The following is a 13,887-nucleotide window of genomic DNA, read 5'->3' as shown; positions in this document are numbered from 1 at the left end:
CCCTCTTACGCCATAATCCCCTCTCTTTATCTGAGAAGGCAGAAGCAACAGTTGGTTATCAACACGTCGACACAAGTCTTTTGTCGTTTCTCTGTTGCTCGGCTTACCTCTAAACACAGAGTGCAAATGCAAGTGCGCGGCGAGCGCGTTTATCTGACAAAACAAAAAAGAAGTTTAAGTTTCACTTCCTTTCCTGATTTAAAGAGGATACTCTTAACTAAGAGAGGCTCAGCCACGTCAGAGGAGCAACAATGAAGAAGGGAGGGGTGGTTGGGGGGGGGATGGAGGGAGGCTGTTGCTATGGTAACCAAAAGCCGCGGCAGTCATCTTCACGAGTCTTCTGCATCGTGCTTGCGTGACTGCGTATGCGTGTGAGCGCGTGTGTTTGCCCTCCTCTTTCCAGACAGGAGGTGAGGACATCCCCCTCTAACACTGCCAACACAGAGAGAGAGAGGGAGAGAAGAGGAGAGGAGAGGAGAGGAGAGACCGAGAGAGCGAAACCCCATAATGCACTGCACTTTGCAGGGCTGAAGTCGTGCAGATTTATCAGTTCCTGTTTGAGGGGTTGTGTGCGTGCGCGAGGGCGTGCGCACCCATACGGCCGGAGCGAGCGCAGGAGAAAACACACAAACACACGCAGAGAGCGAGAGAGAACCAAGCAGGTAAGGAGAAACTGAGGGCGACCGTTGCAGACGGCTGCCGATTGTGCGATGATCCTTTTTTTATTTTGTGTGTGTGTGTGTTACTGCCCAGTGAGAGGAGCAGAGCAGAGAGTGGCTCTCTGCAGCTCCACACAGATGTCACGGCGTTATTAATCTTTGACATGTTATGATTCTGACAACTTCCTTGCCTGTTGCTCCAGACGGTTTCCGTTCTGCCCAGCTGAAAAGCCATAATCCTGGCAAGAAGGGCCAATCGAAATATTTGGCATGGATTTAATATTTCAGTTTTATTTTTTCTTTTTGTGTCACTTCATCTCTTTTAATGTTTCCCCCCGCCCCCCTCTCTTTATTAGTGCAAATGCTGTTTAACTGTATTCAGATTTGAATGTACTATGTGGGTTTTGCATGAACATTAGATGTAAGGCCAGTTCAGGTCACAGAATAACTTTTGGGAAAACATTGAATTCTGGGGAACAGTGTTTATATAGTTAACAGTGAAAAGAAGTAATTATCTGAGAAACTGGAATGTGTGGCTTTTAACGGTTTTAACAGCACGTCTGATTCAATGACACGTTTGAAAGTTTTACTTTCATGTCAGAAATCATAAGGAGTCGCTTAGATCAGGGTTAGGGTAGCATTATATCGTCTGCTAAAATACACACTTTCTCTACTTTCTTCTTCTTTTTCTTTTCTGGAGGCTTAGATATCAAGCCAGCGTGAGCTAATCAGTGAAACCACAGCGTTTCTTTTATGGGTCATTTTGTGGTTTTAACTGCCACAGAGGCTCGTGACCATATCAGTTGCACCAGAGACACAGACGGGCTGGGAAGTGCGATTGCAGCAGCTTAGGGGAGGGGACACTCGACTTTTATTACTCTGGGACCCAAATGAGAAATTTCTGGTCTCCTCCCGTGTGGGACGGTGTCATAAAAATGTGCTTCGGCACTGTAATGAGGAGACTCGGCAGAAAATTAAAAGCGGGGATTAGTCAGAAATTAAAGCGATGATTCCTAAATTACAGATTTACTCCAATTAAACATTCTGTTAAACATGACATGCCTCCAAGTGTTCTGAGTTTGTTCAGATTTTTTTTTTATTTTACTAGATTTGGATTAAGTGTGTTTCATATGGAAGCTTTCAGATATTTATGTTCACCTTGAATGTTTCAGCAGATTGATTCATGCTGACACTTTAATAGACAATAACCCTTTGTGTCTAGATTTTTTTTTAAATAAATTTTGTTCACATCAGCGAAACGAAATCTTATGAATTATTTTTCCCTCATCATTTAGCAAAGACAGCATAACTTCTTAATGCAATTTAGCAGAAGAAATCCACTTTCACAAATCAAAATGGAGAAACTAGGTTTTTTTAAATTTCAAGTAGATATTTTGTCCACTTTCTGAGTTTTATTTAGCTGATAAAATTAAATACCAGATGATTTGTGATGTTGCAAGTGAGTCTATATTTTTGGTTGTTCAGAAATACACATTGATAGGTGACTAACCAGTCATCCTAATATACAACTCCCTCTGAACTCATTAGCACCTCAAGTAACTAAGACTGGAATACTTTTTCAGCTCCATTCACTCTCCTCGTTGAGAACAGCAGTATAATAAACTTGGGTTTCTATCCAGCTCCAGTTGTTTGACTTTTTAGTCGTTGTTCTCACTGTAGACTCTGGCAGGGTTCGGTAATCATCTGATTTCTATTTAAATATATGTTCTCCTGTCTTCCCCATTTTAAACAATGGGGCTAATAGACATTTTAGCTCAAAGCTCTGGACACATCATCAACTTAAATTGGCATAGTATGCAGTAAAGATATGACATGGTTATTTTGTAAGGATTCATAAAGACGCCATTTGTTTTGGCGGCAAATATTTCAGTTTAAAAACACTTCTTAGCATGGATACATTGGATATGGAATTAAAATTGATTTCACAATCTTGATTCAGTTTCCACATTGGCACTCTAGGAAGAATTTTGGTGACGTCTTATAATCAGTTATCTTTGGATTTTTTTCAGCTCTGCCACCATTTACCTCAAAGTGCATGGCAACAAAGTGAACATGGCTTTTTGGTTGCCAAAGATTTCATTTGAACTCATGAGTTTTTGCTCCGACTAGATATGAATGGTTCTCATCTTGTTGACGTTTCCTGACTGAGTAACAAATATAGATGTTACCTAAATGGTATGTTCTTTTGTCTTTCCGATGTGGAAAACTTGGAGTTCAGAAGGAGCAGCCACTTATATCATATCATATCCATCCATCCAGCCATCTATGGTCATAAGAGGGCTCATGTCATTGGGCGAATGTCAGGGTCTTCCCAGTACAGATCATTAGATCATCAGAGACAAAATTTTTTTTTCAAAGGAACTGTTCTGGAAACTAAATATATGTTCTCCATAAAGTTTGGATTTTTCTAGAATGTCCCGTTTGTTACACTGCTGCACACAATGATAAAAGCTGTACATCACAAGCCTCTTTACACATACAGTTTACCAAAGAAGGTGAAGGAAGCCATTCATGTTTCTGACCAAAACATTGTCAGAAAACACAAGTTAACATATCTGCTGATAAAACTTACGGAAATGCAAACAAGATCCATCGAACACGATCTTGACGCTCCAGCTCTCCTCAGGTAAACAATAGTCATGCCAATTATTTCTAAGCGATAAGTTGTAGAATAGAAGAATAGAATAGAATAGCATTTATTGTCATTGAACAGGATTCAACGAAATTTCTATTGTAGTGATGAATTTAGCATGTTTTTTGAATCAGTTTGCTGCTGGGGTTTAGCTCGGGGGTTAGTTTATGGACAGATGCCATGATTCCCTGCTACCGCAGAATACTTTCGATTTCAGCACACGTTGCAGACACAGGCAGCCTACATGATCACGTGTGTATTATTAGAAACTCAGGACCGGAGCGTTGGCCTGCTGCGAATGTTAAAAAGCTGTTAGGATCACACCAGGATTCCCTGTAGGAACGACTTTTTATGCCATGCGATTTGTAAAAATGTCCTGGTGGAACTTCTTCTGCTCTTCAGTCCAACTCTGGCTTTCCTTAGCGCAGTGTGCAGTGGATTGGGGATGATATATGGAGCCAGATTTCCTTGTCCAAACTAGCCCTGCCCTTGTTCTTTTTCAACTCCCCCCCACTCGTGTCTTCAGTGGTATGGAACACAGAGGACATCTGTTGAAGAGTCCATGTCTTTTGTTTTGCTATGAGCAGAATGAGGGCCACCAACTCGTGTAAATGAGAGAAAGTCCTTGGTTTCTTACACAGACATCAGCGGAGCAGTGAGCGGAAACCTTAGTGCGCATTAAATTATCTGCAATTGCAGCAATTATCTGCAAGTCCAAAACCTTTCACTGTCTGTCGGTGCCTTATTACCGTGTCTCTTGTTTAGACTTAAAAACCTGTCACTGCGAGAGTACTATTATTTAGCTAGACATTTTAAAGCACAAATAATATAAATTCACGTGGAAATGACCACGGATAACCGTCATCATTTTTTACACATTACGATCGTTGCATAAAAAAAAGAAAAGAAAAGTGCATCATCCTGCATTGTTTTAGAAGGAACAAAATGACAAACACGGCCAATCCAAGTAGATGTAAAACTGCGGTTTCATGGGGAAGGTAATGCTAATTAGCGTAGGTGTAATGAGAATTTGTATTATTAAAACTCAGCAGTATTTCTCAGGAGAATGGAGTCTGCAAAGTGTTGCGAAGCTCTCTGGTTCCTGCTAAAGTCATTTTGTCCGATGAAGTGAGTGAAAGCCGTTAATTTAAGCTCTTTCTGTGAAGCTCTGTTTTTTTTGTTGTTTTTTTTTTTTTGACTTTTTAGTGTGTCTATGTGTAAGATTTATTTCTTTGTGAATGAGGAAAAAAGTTGTTCTTGAGTCCACACAGTGAGACTTTTCTTTGGGCTTGCTAACAGCACTCCAGTTTACCTTGCAGTATTTTACGTATTGATTGTAAATATGGTGCATGTCCAGTTAAAAAGTTTGTATCAAACCGTATTTTATTTGTGAAGTCGCAAAATGTGCTTTAGAATTAAACAGAAAGGAAAAACTGCAACTGATTTTGATTCTTCGAAACACACCGTGAAAGCTTTTCACTGAGTGTTCGATGAAATTTGGGGTTGGTAAACTTTTTTAATCACACTGCTCTACAGTTTGAGATCCTTCGAGATGCCAGATTCGAGAAAGCGTCAGAGTGTGACCCAAAGCAACACACCTCTGCCCTCCGACCACCTGTTGCTGCACACTGCTGGTCCAGCTGGCTGAGAGAAGGCTACTAAACAAGTTTTATGTCTGCAAATCTGGAAACGTCAAATTAACATTCGACATATGGCAGACGGTTTAGATAGATTTAGTTTACAGGATCAGACTGACATTCAACTTACTCACCTTACATCATTTGGTACATAAACGGTGAATAAGTTGTGTGTTCACACTGTTTACAGAGCATTAGCTCCGGCAGTTACCACTGATCACAGTGTGCATTACAAACACCACCAGTCGAACAACAGCAAATCACGACAGAATATCTGTTATATTCTGTTTAGCATGGGTTCTACTAGCATATTCTTTTTTTAAAGTCCGAATCAAAATGGAAACAACTTCACTATCCAGAAATGTTGGAAGTCTAACGGTTGTGTTGCTCTGACTAAATTTAGTCACCTATAGTCCAAGCGAGAGGCCACCCACTCTCAGGGGAGCCCAGGTGGCTGCTTTGTTCGCTTCTACTGTGGGCCGGCTCTTAAATGTGATTAGCCACAATTAAAGGCTGAATCTACTTTATTGCATTTGTGTTGCTACAATATGCTGCAGCGTTGGCACTGCGCCTTCTCTAATCTGCATGAATCGCTGAGATCTTTATTCCACGGTCACTGACAATAAATTGTTAACTGTAATAAATTTTGTAGCTTCTCTCTGAATATTATCGCTGGTGTAGACGTGTGTATATTTCAGAATTTGTTTCATTCTTACCAACACACAAAAAAAAAAAAAGAAAAAAAAGAAAGAAAAACAACAACACATTTGTGAACCTGTTAAAAGTTCAGCATAATCCTGCAAAGCAGCCGCAGGACCTTTTTAGGGCACAAGACAATGCGGGGCGAAAATCAAAATTTCCACGCGAGGGGGGTTCGGGGGGAGCGTGGAAGGTTCCGGGGGGGCCCACGGTGAGTCGCTCCGGCTCTATGAGCTGAGCTGCTAAATATTTATAGTAGCTGGAGCTAAACATTAACACGTTGAGCGGCGCAGAGATTCATCACAGGTGCTTTTGAGAGCAGGCTGCAGGCTGCTGTTCAATCAACACCTCGCTCTCCCGCATACGATCTCGTGCACACAAAAGCCAACGCGGTGATAAATCCCAAACAAACCTGATATATTGCAACCGGTGATGTGGCTCTGAATCACTTGGCAACACCCACATGCAGCTCGTATACACACACACGCACGCACACTTTGTGTGATGAGCTGAAAAATAAAAAATTAAAAAAAATCGCCGGCACGGTCACAGATGCTCGCACACATACACACGCACCTGACGTGGCTTTTGATGGAGTTAGACGCCATGGCAACAGAGCGGTGACTCTTGCTGTCCTGTGAGTGGACCGAACCGGTGGAGGAGGGAGGACGATACCACAACTCAGAGTTGCTATGTTATTCTTCTTTCCCCCCCCCCCTTCCTCCCAATCTGTCTTTTTCTGCAACTCACCGCTTTTTGTTTTCATTAGTTTTGCAACTGCTGTCTGGATGGCGTTTTTCTTCTTTTTTTTTTTCCTCTGTGAGTGTGTCAGAAAGAAAGAGGCGGAGGAGAGGTCAGCAGGGTTGTTGTTGTTGTTGTTTTTTGATAGCGCAGAAACTGAGCCATCGCCACAGATCGTTGATGCGCTCACAACCAGGAAGCACTCTGCTTTGTTGACGCTTTTATTTCATCTCACCTTCTCGTTTCAGCCACAAAACAAAGACGTTTAAATCCTTTTTTAAACATATTTCTTGAAGGGCTATTTTTCATTTTTATTATTATTTATTTTTTTTTTTATTTAATTAATTGATTTATTTTATTCCTGTCAGTCAGGTTTTAAAAAAAGGCTTGAGGAAAAAAAAAAAGTGGGTTTTTGTCGGTGGACACGGCCTTTCACGGCATCCGCAAGGATCCACGGGACGGGCAGGGATGCAAAGAGGGCGGGGTGAGGGAAGGAGGGGGGGCGGTGCCGGTAGGTGAACCGTGTCGCGCGCTGGTCTCCAGGTAGCGTTTTTCACGGTCCGACTGTTAACATTTGTCAAGACGCGCGCGCGGGCGTGATTGCGCGCGCGCATTTTTATTTTTTATTTTTTACCGAGTGTGAAATTTTGTGGACCTACGTGGCTGAAGTTGGACTACAACACTCCGTCCCACTCTCTCTCTCTGTCTCTCTCGCTCCCTCTCTCTCTCTCTTTCTCTCTCTCTCTCTCTCTCTCTCTCTGTCTCTCATGCGGTCCAAGCGCGAGCTGTGAAAGGTGAACTTGCTGCCTGCCGTGGATAAATTATGTGCGACATCTTTAGCGGGGCCGCCTTATATGGAGCCTGGTGTTGCTGAATACAGTAAGGCTCTACCAAGAGAGGGAGGGAGGAAAAGAAGGAGGACGGAGGGAGGGCGAAAGCGAGAGGGAAAGAAGAGAAGAAGGAGGAGAGAGGGAGCGAAAGAGAGAGGACTGCCGCGCAGCGAGCATGAGGTTTTCGCTTTCCGCCCTCCGCTCAGCAGCAGTCAGATGAGTCCTTGCAGAGAGGCAGTAAGTCTTTCCCGTTCGCTGTGTTTACGTGTCTGGGGTTATGTGCCGAGAGCTCCACGTCAATTACGTTTCGTTTATTGTTGTTCATCCTGTCCCGTCGTATCTTTTACTCGCGATCCGGATGCGAAAGGGATGCGTCTGGATGAATCGGTGCGCAGCCAAAAATCGGCGTTAGTTGGACTTAAGCAGCTTTGACAAACTATAACTCAGTAAAGGTGCTTTGAAAAACAAACAAACAAACAAAAAAGCAGAGATTAGCATGAGTTTCTCCAGAAAATACTTTGATTTGTGCGTTTGTTGTCAATTGCATTAAATCTTCATGAATGAAAAAAAAAAAAAGAAAGAAAGGAGTAAAAAAGCACAGTTTCATTCTCCAACTTGCCAGCAAGACCAGTGCTGCTGCCTCAGACTTCAGACTGCACTCAGGAAATGATTCAGAATCTGGTGTCATTCTGGCCATCTGTCTGTTATTCTCTGACATGCAAGCAAGCCCTACAGGGATCAAAATGATATAAGAAAATAAAACAAACAAACAAAAAAAAACCCCAAAGTTGCAGATTTTCTCCCAAGGAAGCATAAATCACTCAGTTAAAATGTAAAATAACAAAAGGGGATTCAGCGTTTCTCCAGTTAGGAAAGTAAAGTTATAAAATGACCTTTTTACAGATGATGTGCAATTGTTACTTCATTGAAAAACAAGCAGAGGATGTGGGGCAAGGACATCATGGCTGTAGAAAAGGTGTATCCTGTTTAGTGACGCGGCCCCTCCCAGATGCTGTTAAGAAGTCATAGCAGAGGGTGTGCTGCAAATCTATTGTTAGACATCGTTAGTTGGTCCCTCCGGATAAAATAATTGCTAAGTTACATTTATCTTTTGTTGCAGCTAAGTAATCTGAAAGCTGAGATTTTCTTTACCTCTTTGCCATTTTGGTTGGTCCTTATTGCTTTAAAATGTCCAATTATTGCTTAAATTATCTTCATTCAACCAATAAGTTTGTTCCTCTGAAAAGATAAGCAATCAAGTTTCGGTTTTCTCTTTTTCGGGCATCTCGTCGAGAATGTACGTCCTGGGATTGCGACAAGTAAGCCCTTCCGTCATTTTCCGACCGATTATTTTAATGCCGGTAACTTGAACCAACGGTGATGATCTTTAGTTTTCACCAAAAAGTTCTTCATCGGGTTCCAGTCAGAACTCTGGCTGGAACCCGAGTTCCAGCCAGTTCCAGTCTCTAAAATAACGAGACTGCCTCCAGCGAGAAGCAAAAACACGTTTGGTGTTTAACTCTGGCTATTTTTCCCCTTGATGAATGAATTTACTCAAATCAAAAGTTGATTTTAATGATGGCACTTGACAAAATGCTACGCTGATTTTCTCAATGGCTGGCTCTATGATATTTTATGTTTTTATGATGTAAAAGCACTTTAAACTGTCTTGTTGCTGAAATGTGCTATTACAAATAATCGTGATTGAATGATCTTTTCTCTAAACTTTTTGTTCTGAAAATGTGCAAAACTTTACAAAACTATATATATATATATATATATATATATATATATATATGTGTGTGTGTGTGTGTGTATAGAGAGAGAGAGTGTGCTGTTCTTCCAAATATTTAAAGAAGATATTGAACAAAATGTAAGAAGATGTGTAAGAAGAGAGAGCAGACCTAAATAAAGAATGTATTTGTTTTCCAGTTTCTACTCTGGGGGAAAAGTTAAACATTTTATTTATCTAATCTTTAAGATTTCCTAATATCCACTGATATTTTCATCCACTTTTACCACCTATGATGCTGTTGCCTGTGATGTTTTTTTATTTATTTTTTATTTTTTGCTTTCATGTGAACTGAAACAAAGGCCTGGTTCGTCTTTTTCACTAAATGCAATACCAATGGCGTTTGCCAGTTGCTAAGCTTGGTTTTGAAACTCGAACGGTCTGGATCAACAGGCTGGCGAGGTAAAAGCCTCATTGCTTAGAGCCACAGATTCTTATGCTGTGAGGGAAGAACTTCTAAGTGCGCAGCTCCGACGTTACAGAAATCAAACACCGAATCTGAAAACTGAACTTTCATTGGTAAAAGAAGAAATCATGAAGACGTGTGGGCGGTCCACCCACTAATATGCACGTCGCTGGAAGCACAGCAAATCTTCTTTCTGTCCAAATAATTTTTGCAACACTTATTTGTGCGGATCCACGTTCGTTGTGCTTTTTGCATTCTGCTTTTCATCTGTGCCGTGCTCGTTGTTATTGTGCACACATCCTTCTCAGCCTCTGATCTCAACACCTCTCTTTCTGTTTCACAGTTTTGCATTCTCAGAAATCCTCTCCTTTGTTGCTCTCTCTTTCTCTGCAGCTTTCTGTCTGATTCTTTGTCTTAGGGGTTCATTATGGTTCATTCAGCGTCTCTCTGTCTCTCTCTCCGTCTGTCTGGCCAAAAAAAGAAATTTCTTCTCTGCAGATCAGAGTACAGAGAGCCACAAGGTCATTAGAGTATAGGGTAGCAAGAGCAAAAAGACACCAAGCGTTTTCACGCCTGATGGTGCGGTAGACTCGGCTCAACTGGGGACCAAAATTGAAAGATTTGCTACATTTCCAGCTAGTGCGTTTCACTTTCACTGCTGCACTGTGTCAAATGAACCAAACCCTTTGAAAGACCTGTTGCCCCTGCCTTTCACCTGCGGTGGCGCTGCACCAAGAACCGCTGAAGGAAACGACATCTGAAGAAGACACTGAGCAGACAACTTTGCCACTCTTCTATTCCTCCTTCTAGTTTCATTATCTTACATGTCCCATTGCACTTAAGCATCACATATTCCCTGCTGTCTCCAGCATTTGCTTGCTGTGACGCAAACAAGTTCACATGTGCTGTTAAATGAGCACGTTTCCAGCCTGATTTAATTTCTTCAATTATCAAGGATAAAGAAAACAGGGAGCATTCATTGACCAAGGTCGCATTAGGAGAGTGTCTCTGAAAATGGGAGTTCCACACAGCGCTTTAAAGCAGCAGATTGACGGCCACTCACAGCCAGTGGCAAAAATCACAAGGAGTTTGTCAGTGGCCTATGATTGCCGATTTCCCTGCAGTCTGCAAAGCTGTCACTGGACTAATGCACACCAGTGGAAGATGTAATCTGTAGTAAATACGGTTGGCTCCATGGAGGAGTCCTCTGTGATTTCTGCAGATTAAGGTGTCAAGCTGAATCACTGGTCATAGACGACTGAAGAGTACAGATTATCCCCCCGTTGTGCCCGATGCCTTTTCTGATGATGAGAAAAGAGATTTTGCGCTGCACCGTGCATATGTGTGTGTGTGTGTGTGTTTGTGTGCGTGTGTGTGAGACAGAGAGAGGGATTTTGGAAAGCTGGAGATGTTTTCTTTCAGGGAATATCCACTTCTTTGGTATTTCCTGATTGGATCTAAAATTCCAGACTTCAGAATGTGAAAAATTCCCACCATTAAAAAAAAAAAGAAAAATTGAAAATCTGCTACAATATATTCTGTATTCTATTTATTGATCTTAATGGCTAAAAGTACTTCAGCTGTTTGGCATCTTTCAGCAAGCGTCTCGCTTTAAGTGATCCATACCCTGACATAGATATCCATCGCCCCGATCGCTTATCAAGTATTTCTATCTCGATTTATGTTCCCTCTCTCTGAAACCTCTCAGTTTCCCTCTTGTCTGTTTGGGCTCCTATCTCATTATTCACTGAATATCTCTTCTCTGTTTTTTTTCCGCAGGCCATGGCACTTCTGCCTTCGCACCAGTCTACCTGTCCGTCCATCTGCCTGTCACTGTCTTGCCTTCTCATTGTTTACACAACTCCCTTATTCATGGCTGCACGTCTGTCCAGGTTGACATGTGCTTTAGTGTCAAAGTAGGAGTGACAGAGCTAACCTTAAAAGGGATTTCTGCATGCCTTTGTGCAGAAGAGAATGCGTGTGAGCGTGTGAGTTGCTGTTTGCAATTTTTCATGAGTACGGTAATAACAGCCTATGTGCTTGAAATGCCACATGCCGATGTGGTGAAATCAAACTAGAAGAATTTTTTTCTTTTTTTTTCTTAAGTGGGCGTTTTTTCTTCTTTCTCCCTGTTGCCTGCGATGTTTCTATATCCCCTGGACATCTATCACTCACTGTCTTTTCTCGAGAGACTGCCTGTCTGTCCATCGATCTGTCTTTCAGCTCCTGTGAATCCTCCTCTTCTTTTAGCTGTTTTCCAATCTTTTTCAATCTTCCCACCCACACTTTTTAGAGAAAAAAACAAAAAAAAAACACAAATACTCACACACACACACACATGCGCGTACATGCACGGACACCTCAGCCATTGCTATTCCTGAGAGGAGCAGACTAGTCTGGCGCTGGCTTGGTTTATGTCCATGAACTCAGTGACACCCTCCGCTGGAGCTGCATTACACCACAGTGGCATCACAAGCCATACTGCAGAATATGGCCCCTGTACAACAATGCTTATGCATCGCACACAAATCATTTCACTACCTTTTCTGCGCAGCACACACCAAGCAGCAAAATCGCGGGATCTTGCGTCTCTCGTCTATCTCACACGTAAATACTCCTTTTTTCTGTTTCGCCGCGCACGCAGGGCTCTTTAAGCAGTTGCGTTGATATCACGGTGCAGACAACAGATTGCGCACGTGCCACTTGGCTGCACTTGTCGTCTGTCCTCCCTTCTGTTTGTCTTATCGCCGAAGGAGCAAGGCATAGATTGAGTTTGTTTATGTGTACATTTTGGCGAGCTCGAGGGAAAGATATGCGTGGAGTGAGCACACGAGAAATGGCGGGGCCACTTGTGCACATGCTGCTCACATCGTTGGGTCTTGAACAGCAACACCCTGGTTTCTTTCATGCATGTGTTTCTTCTGATGTAGACCCGTCACCTTGTTCAATCAATGTGTCTTTATAAAGAACTTCAAGAACATTTTGTATTGTCACAAAAAAAGCTTAAAATGTCAGTGCCACGTTTTAAAGACGTTGAACAGATATATTCTGCGCTCTTACTTGCTTGTGAGGTGATTGATTTGTAGAAGAAAGGAAATGTATCCATGCTTCTAAATTCTAACGTATTTTTTGGAATCATTGCCCTTTGCCAAATTTTAATTGGAAATATATAGAGGAGATGGTTTTGTCCTCTGTCTATGCAAGGAGAAAATGTGTTGAGAAAGTGAAAGGAGAAAAGCCTTTCTCATAAAGATGTCTGATATTTGTGATTAACTTCATCCATTTCAAAAGGGCCAACCGAGCTAGGCCTTTAACATTTTTCTTGAACTCAACACAATTCAGCAAATGAGATTAATGACCAGCCAACCTGAATTAGTCAAAATAATATATATATGTGCTTGTTCAAAAGGAAGGATTGCTGCAAATTCAAGTTAATGAAATCAGCCCGGGCTTTCTCGCACAAATAACTTTTTAGCAATTTGGATATTCAAATAAATTTGACTTTGACTATGCCTGAGATCGAAGTGGATTTTATGCACATAAATTTGAAACTATATGGCATGCATTAGAAATTTTTTTATCACAATCCATTGATATTGCCAACTTTAGTTGGAGTCATTACAAATGGCTAAAGTCTGTGAAAACAACCAGTGTTCATCTGACCAGCTTGTTACACGCTGACCTGATTAATAACCGTCTAGCTCATGTGTATATGTAAGAAAACTATTACCAAAAAATTCCCAAAATGTAACTTCAAGAAGTCCAAATCATCCCTTTCCTGCCAAATGAAAAGTAATCTAAGACAAATGTTTTAAACAGCTGTTTTGGTTGAGGATGATGGAGCAGAAATTCTGAACGAATTTAAACAAGACTCCAACTAATTGACATTTTTATTAGTTTTGCAGTTTTTAATGGTGGAACATGATTATCATGCTAACTTTGGTGAATATCTGTTCCCAACTATTTATTTATTTGCATAGTTTGGAAAATCTGAGGTCATTATGACATGTTTTCTGCAAAATTTTAAAATAACACTTTTCAGCATTGCACCTTAGTTTCCAACAACTGCATCTCGCAAGAATTACCCACTGCTGCTGCAACATCTAAGCTTGTTGCTTCAGACTCAACAAAGGCTGCCTCGATAGCGAAGCGTCGTTTAAAGACAGCGTCTTTCTGCCGTTCCGACCATATGGCCGTGACATGAGGCTGGACCTGACACCATTAACCGCTGCGTCCTTGCTTTGAGCGCGGTTGACTCCGTTGCTGTGGCGATGATGACCTTGCAGCACTTCATGGTGATACTGCAGCATAAGGTGCTGCGTGAACAAGAAACGGTCTAGAGACAGCATGAAGGAGAGGTAGAGGGAAGAGCGAGGCGGTAGAGGTAAATAAAACGGGGACCAGGACTTTTTAAAAGACGCCTCACGTTCACCGACTTGTTCATGTCACACGACATGACGAGTGCAAGCG

General features: G+C 41.8%; 1 protein-coding gene across 7 annotated transcripts in view; it reads left to right on the top strand.

Annotated features, from left to right (window-relative positions):
• Positions 1-462: 462 nt before the first annotated feature.
• LOC129370023 (muscleblind-like protein 1) overlaps positions 463-13,887 on the top strand; it is a 70,525-nt gene continuing 57,100 nt past the window's right edge. For 2 of the 7 annotated variants that reach the window (XM_055045777.1, XM_055045775.1), the window contains exon 1: positions 6,945-7,456. The gene's annotated coding sequence lies outside the window, so the exon portion shown is untranslated. Of the gene's footprint in view, positions 663-6,944; positions 7,457-13,887 lie in introns of those variants that run through there. The other 5 variants (XM_055045781.1, XM_055045779.1, XM_055045776.1 and 2 more) reach the window with 4 other exon arrangements.

Source organism: Poeciliopsis prolifica, unplaced genomic scaffold (genome assembly GCF_027474105.1).
Source record: "Poeciliopsis prolifica strain line A6 unplaced genomic scaffold, Auburn_PproV2 SCAFFOLD022, whole genome shotgun sequence".
Classification (NCBI taxonomy): Eukaryota; Metazoa; Chordata; class Actinopteri; order Cyprinodontiformes; family Poeciliidae; genus Poeciliopsis; species Poeciliopsis prolifica.
The sequence above is the reverse complement of the archived record's forward strand: the minus strand, read 5'-3'. Positions and strand labels throughout refer to the sequence as shown.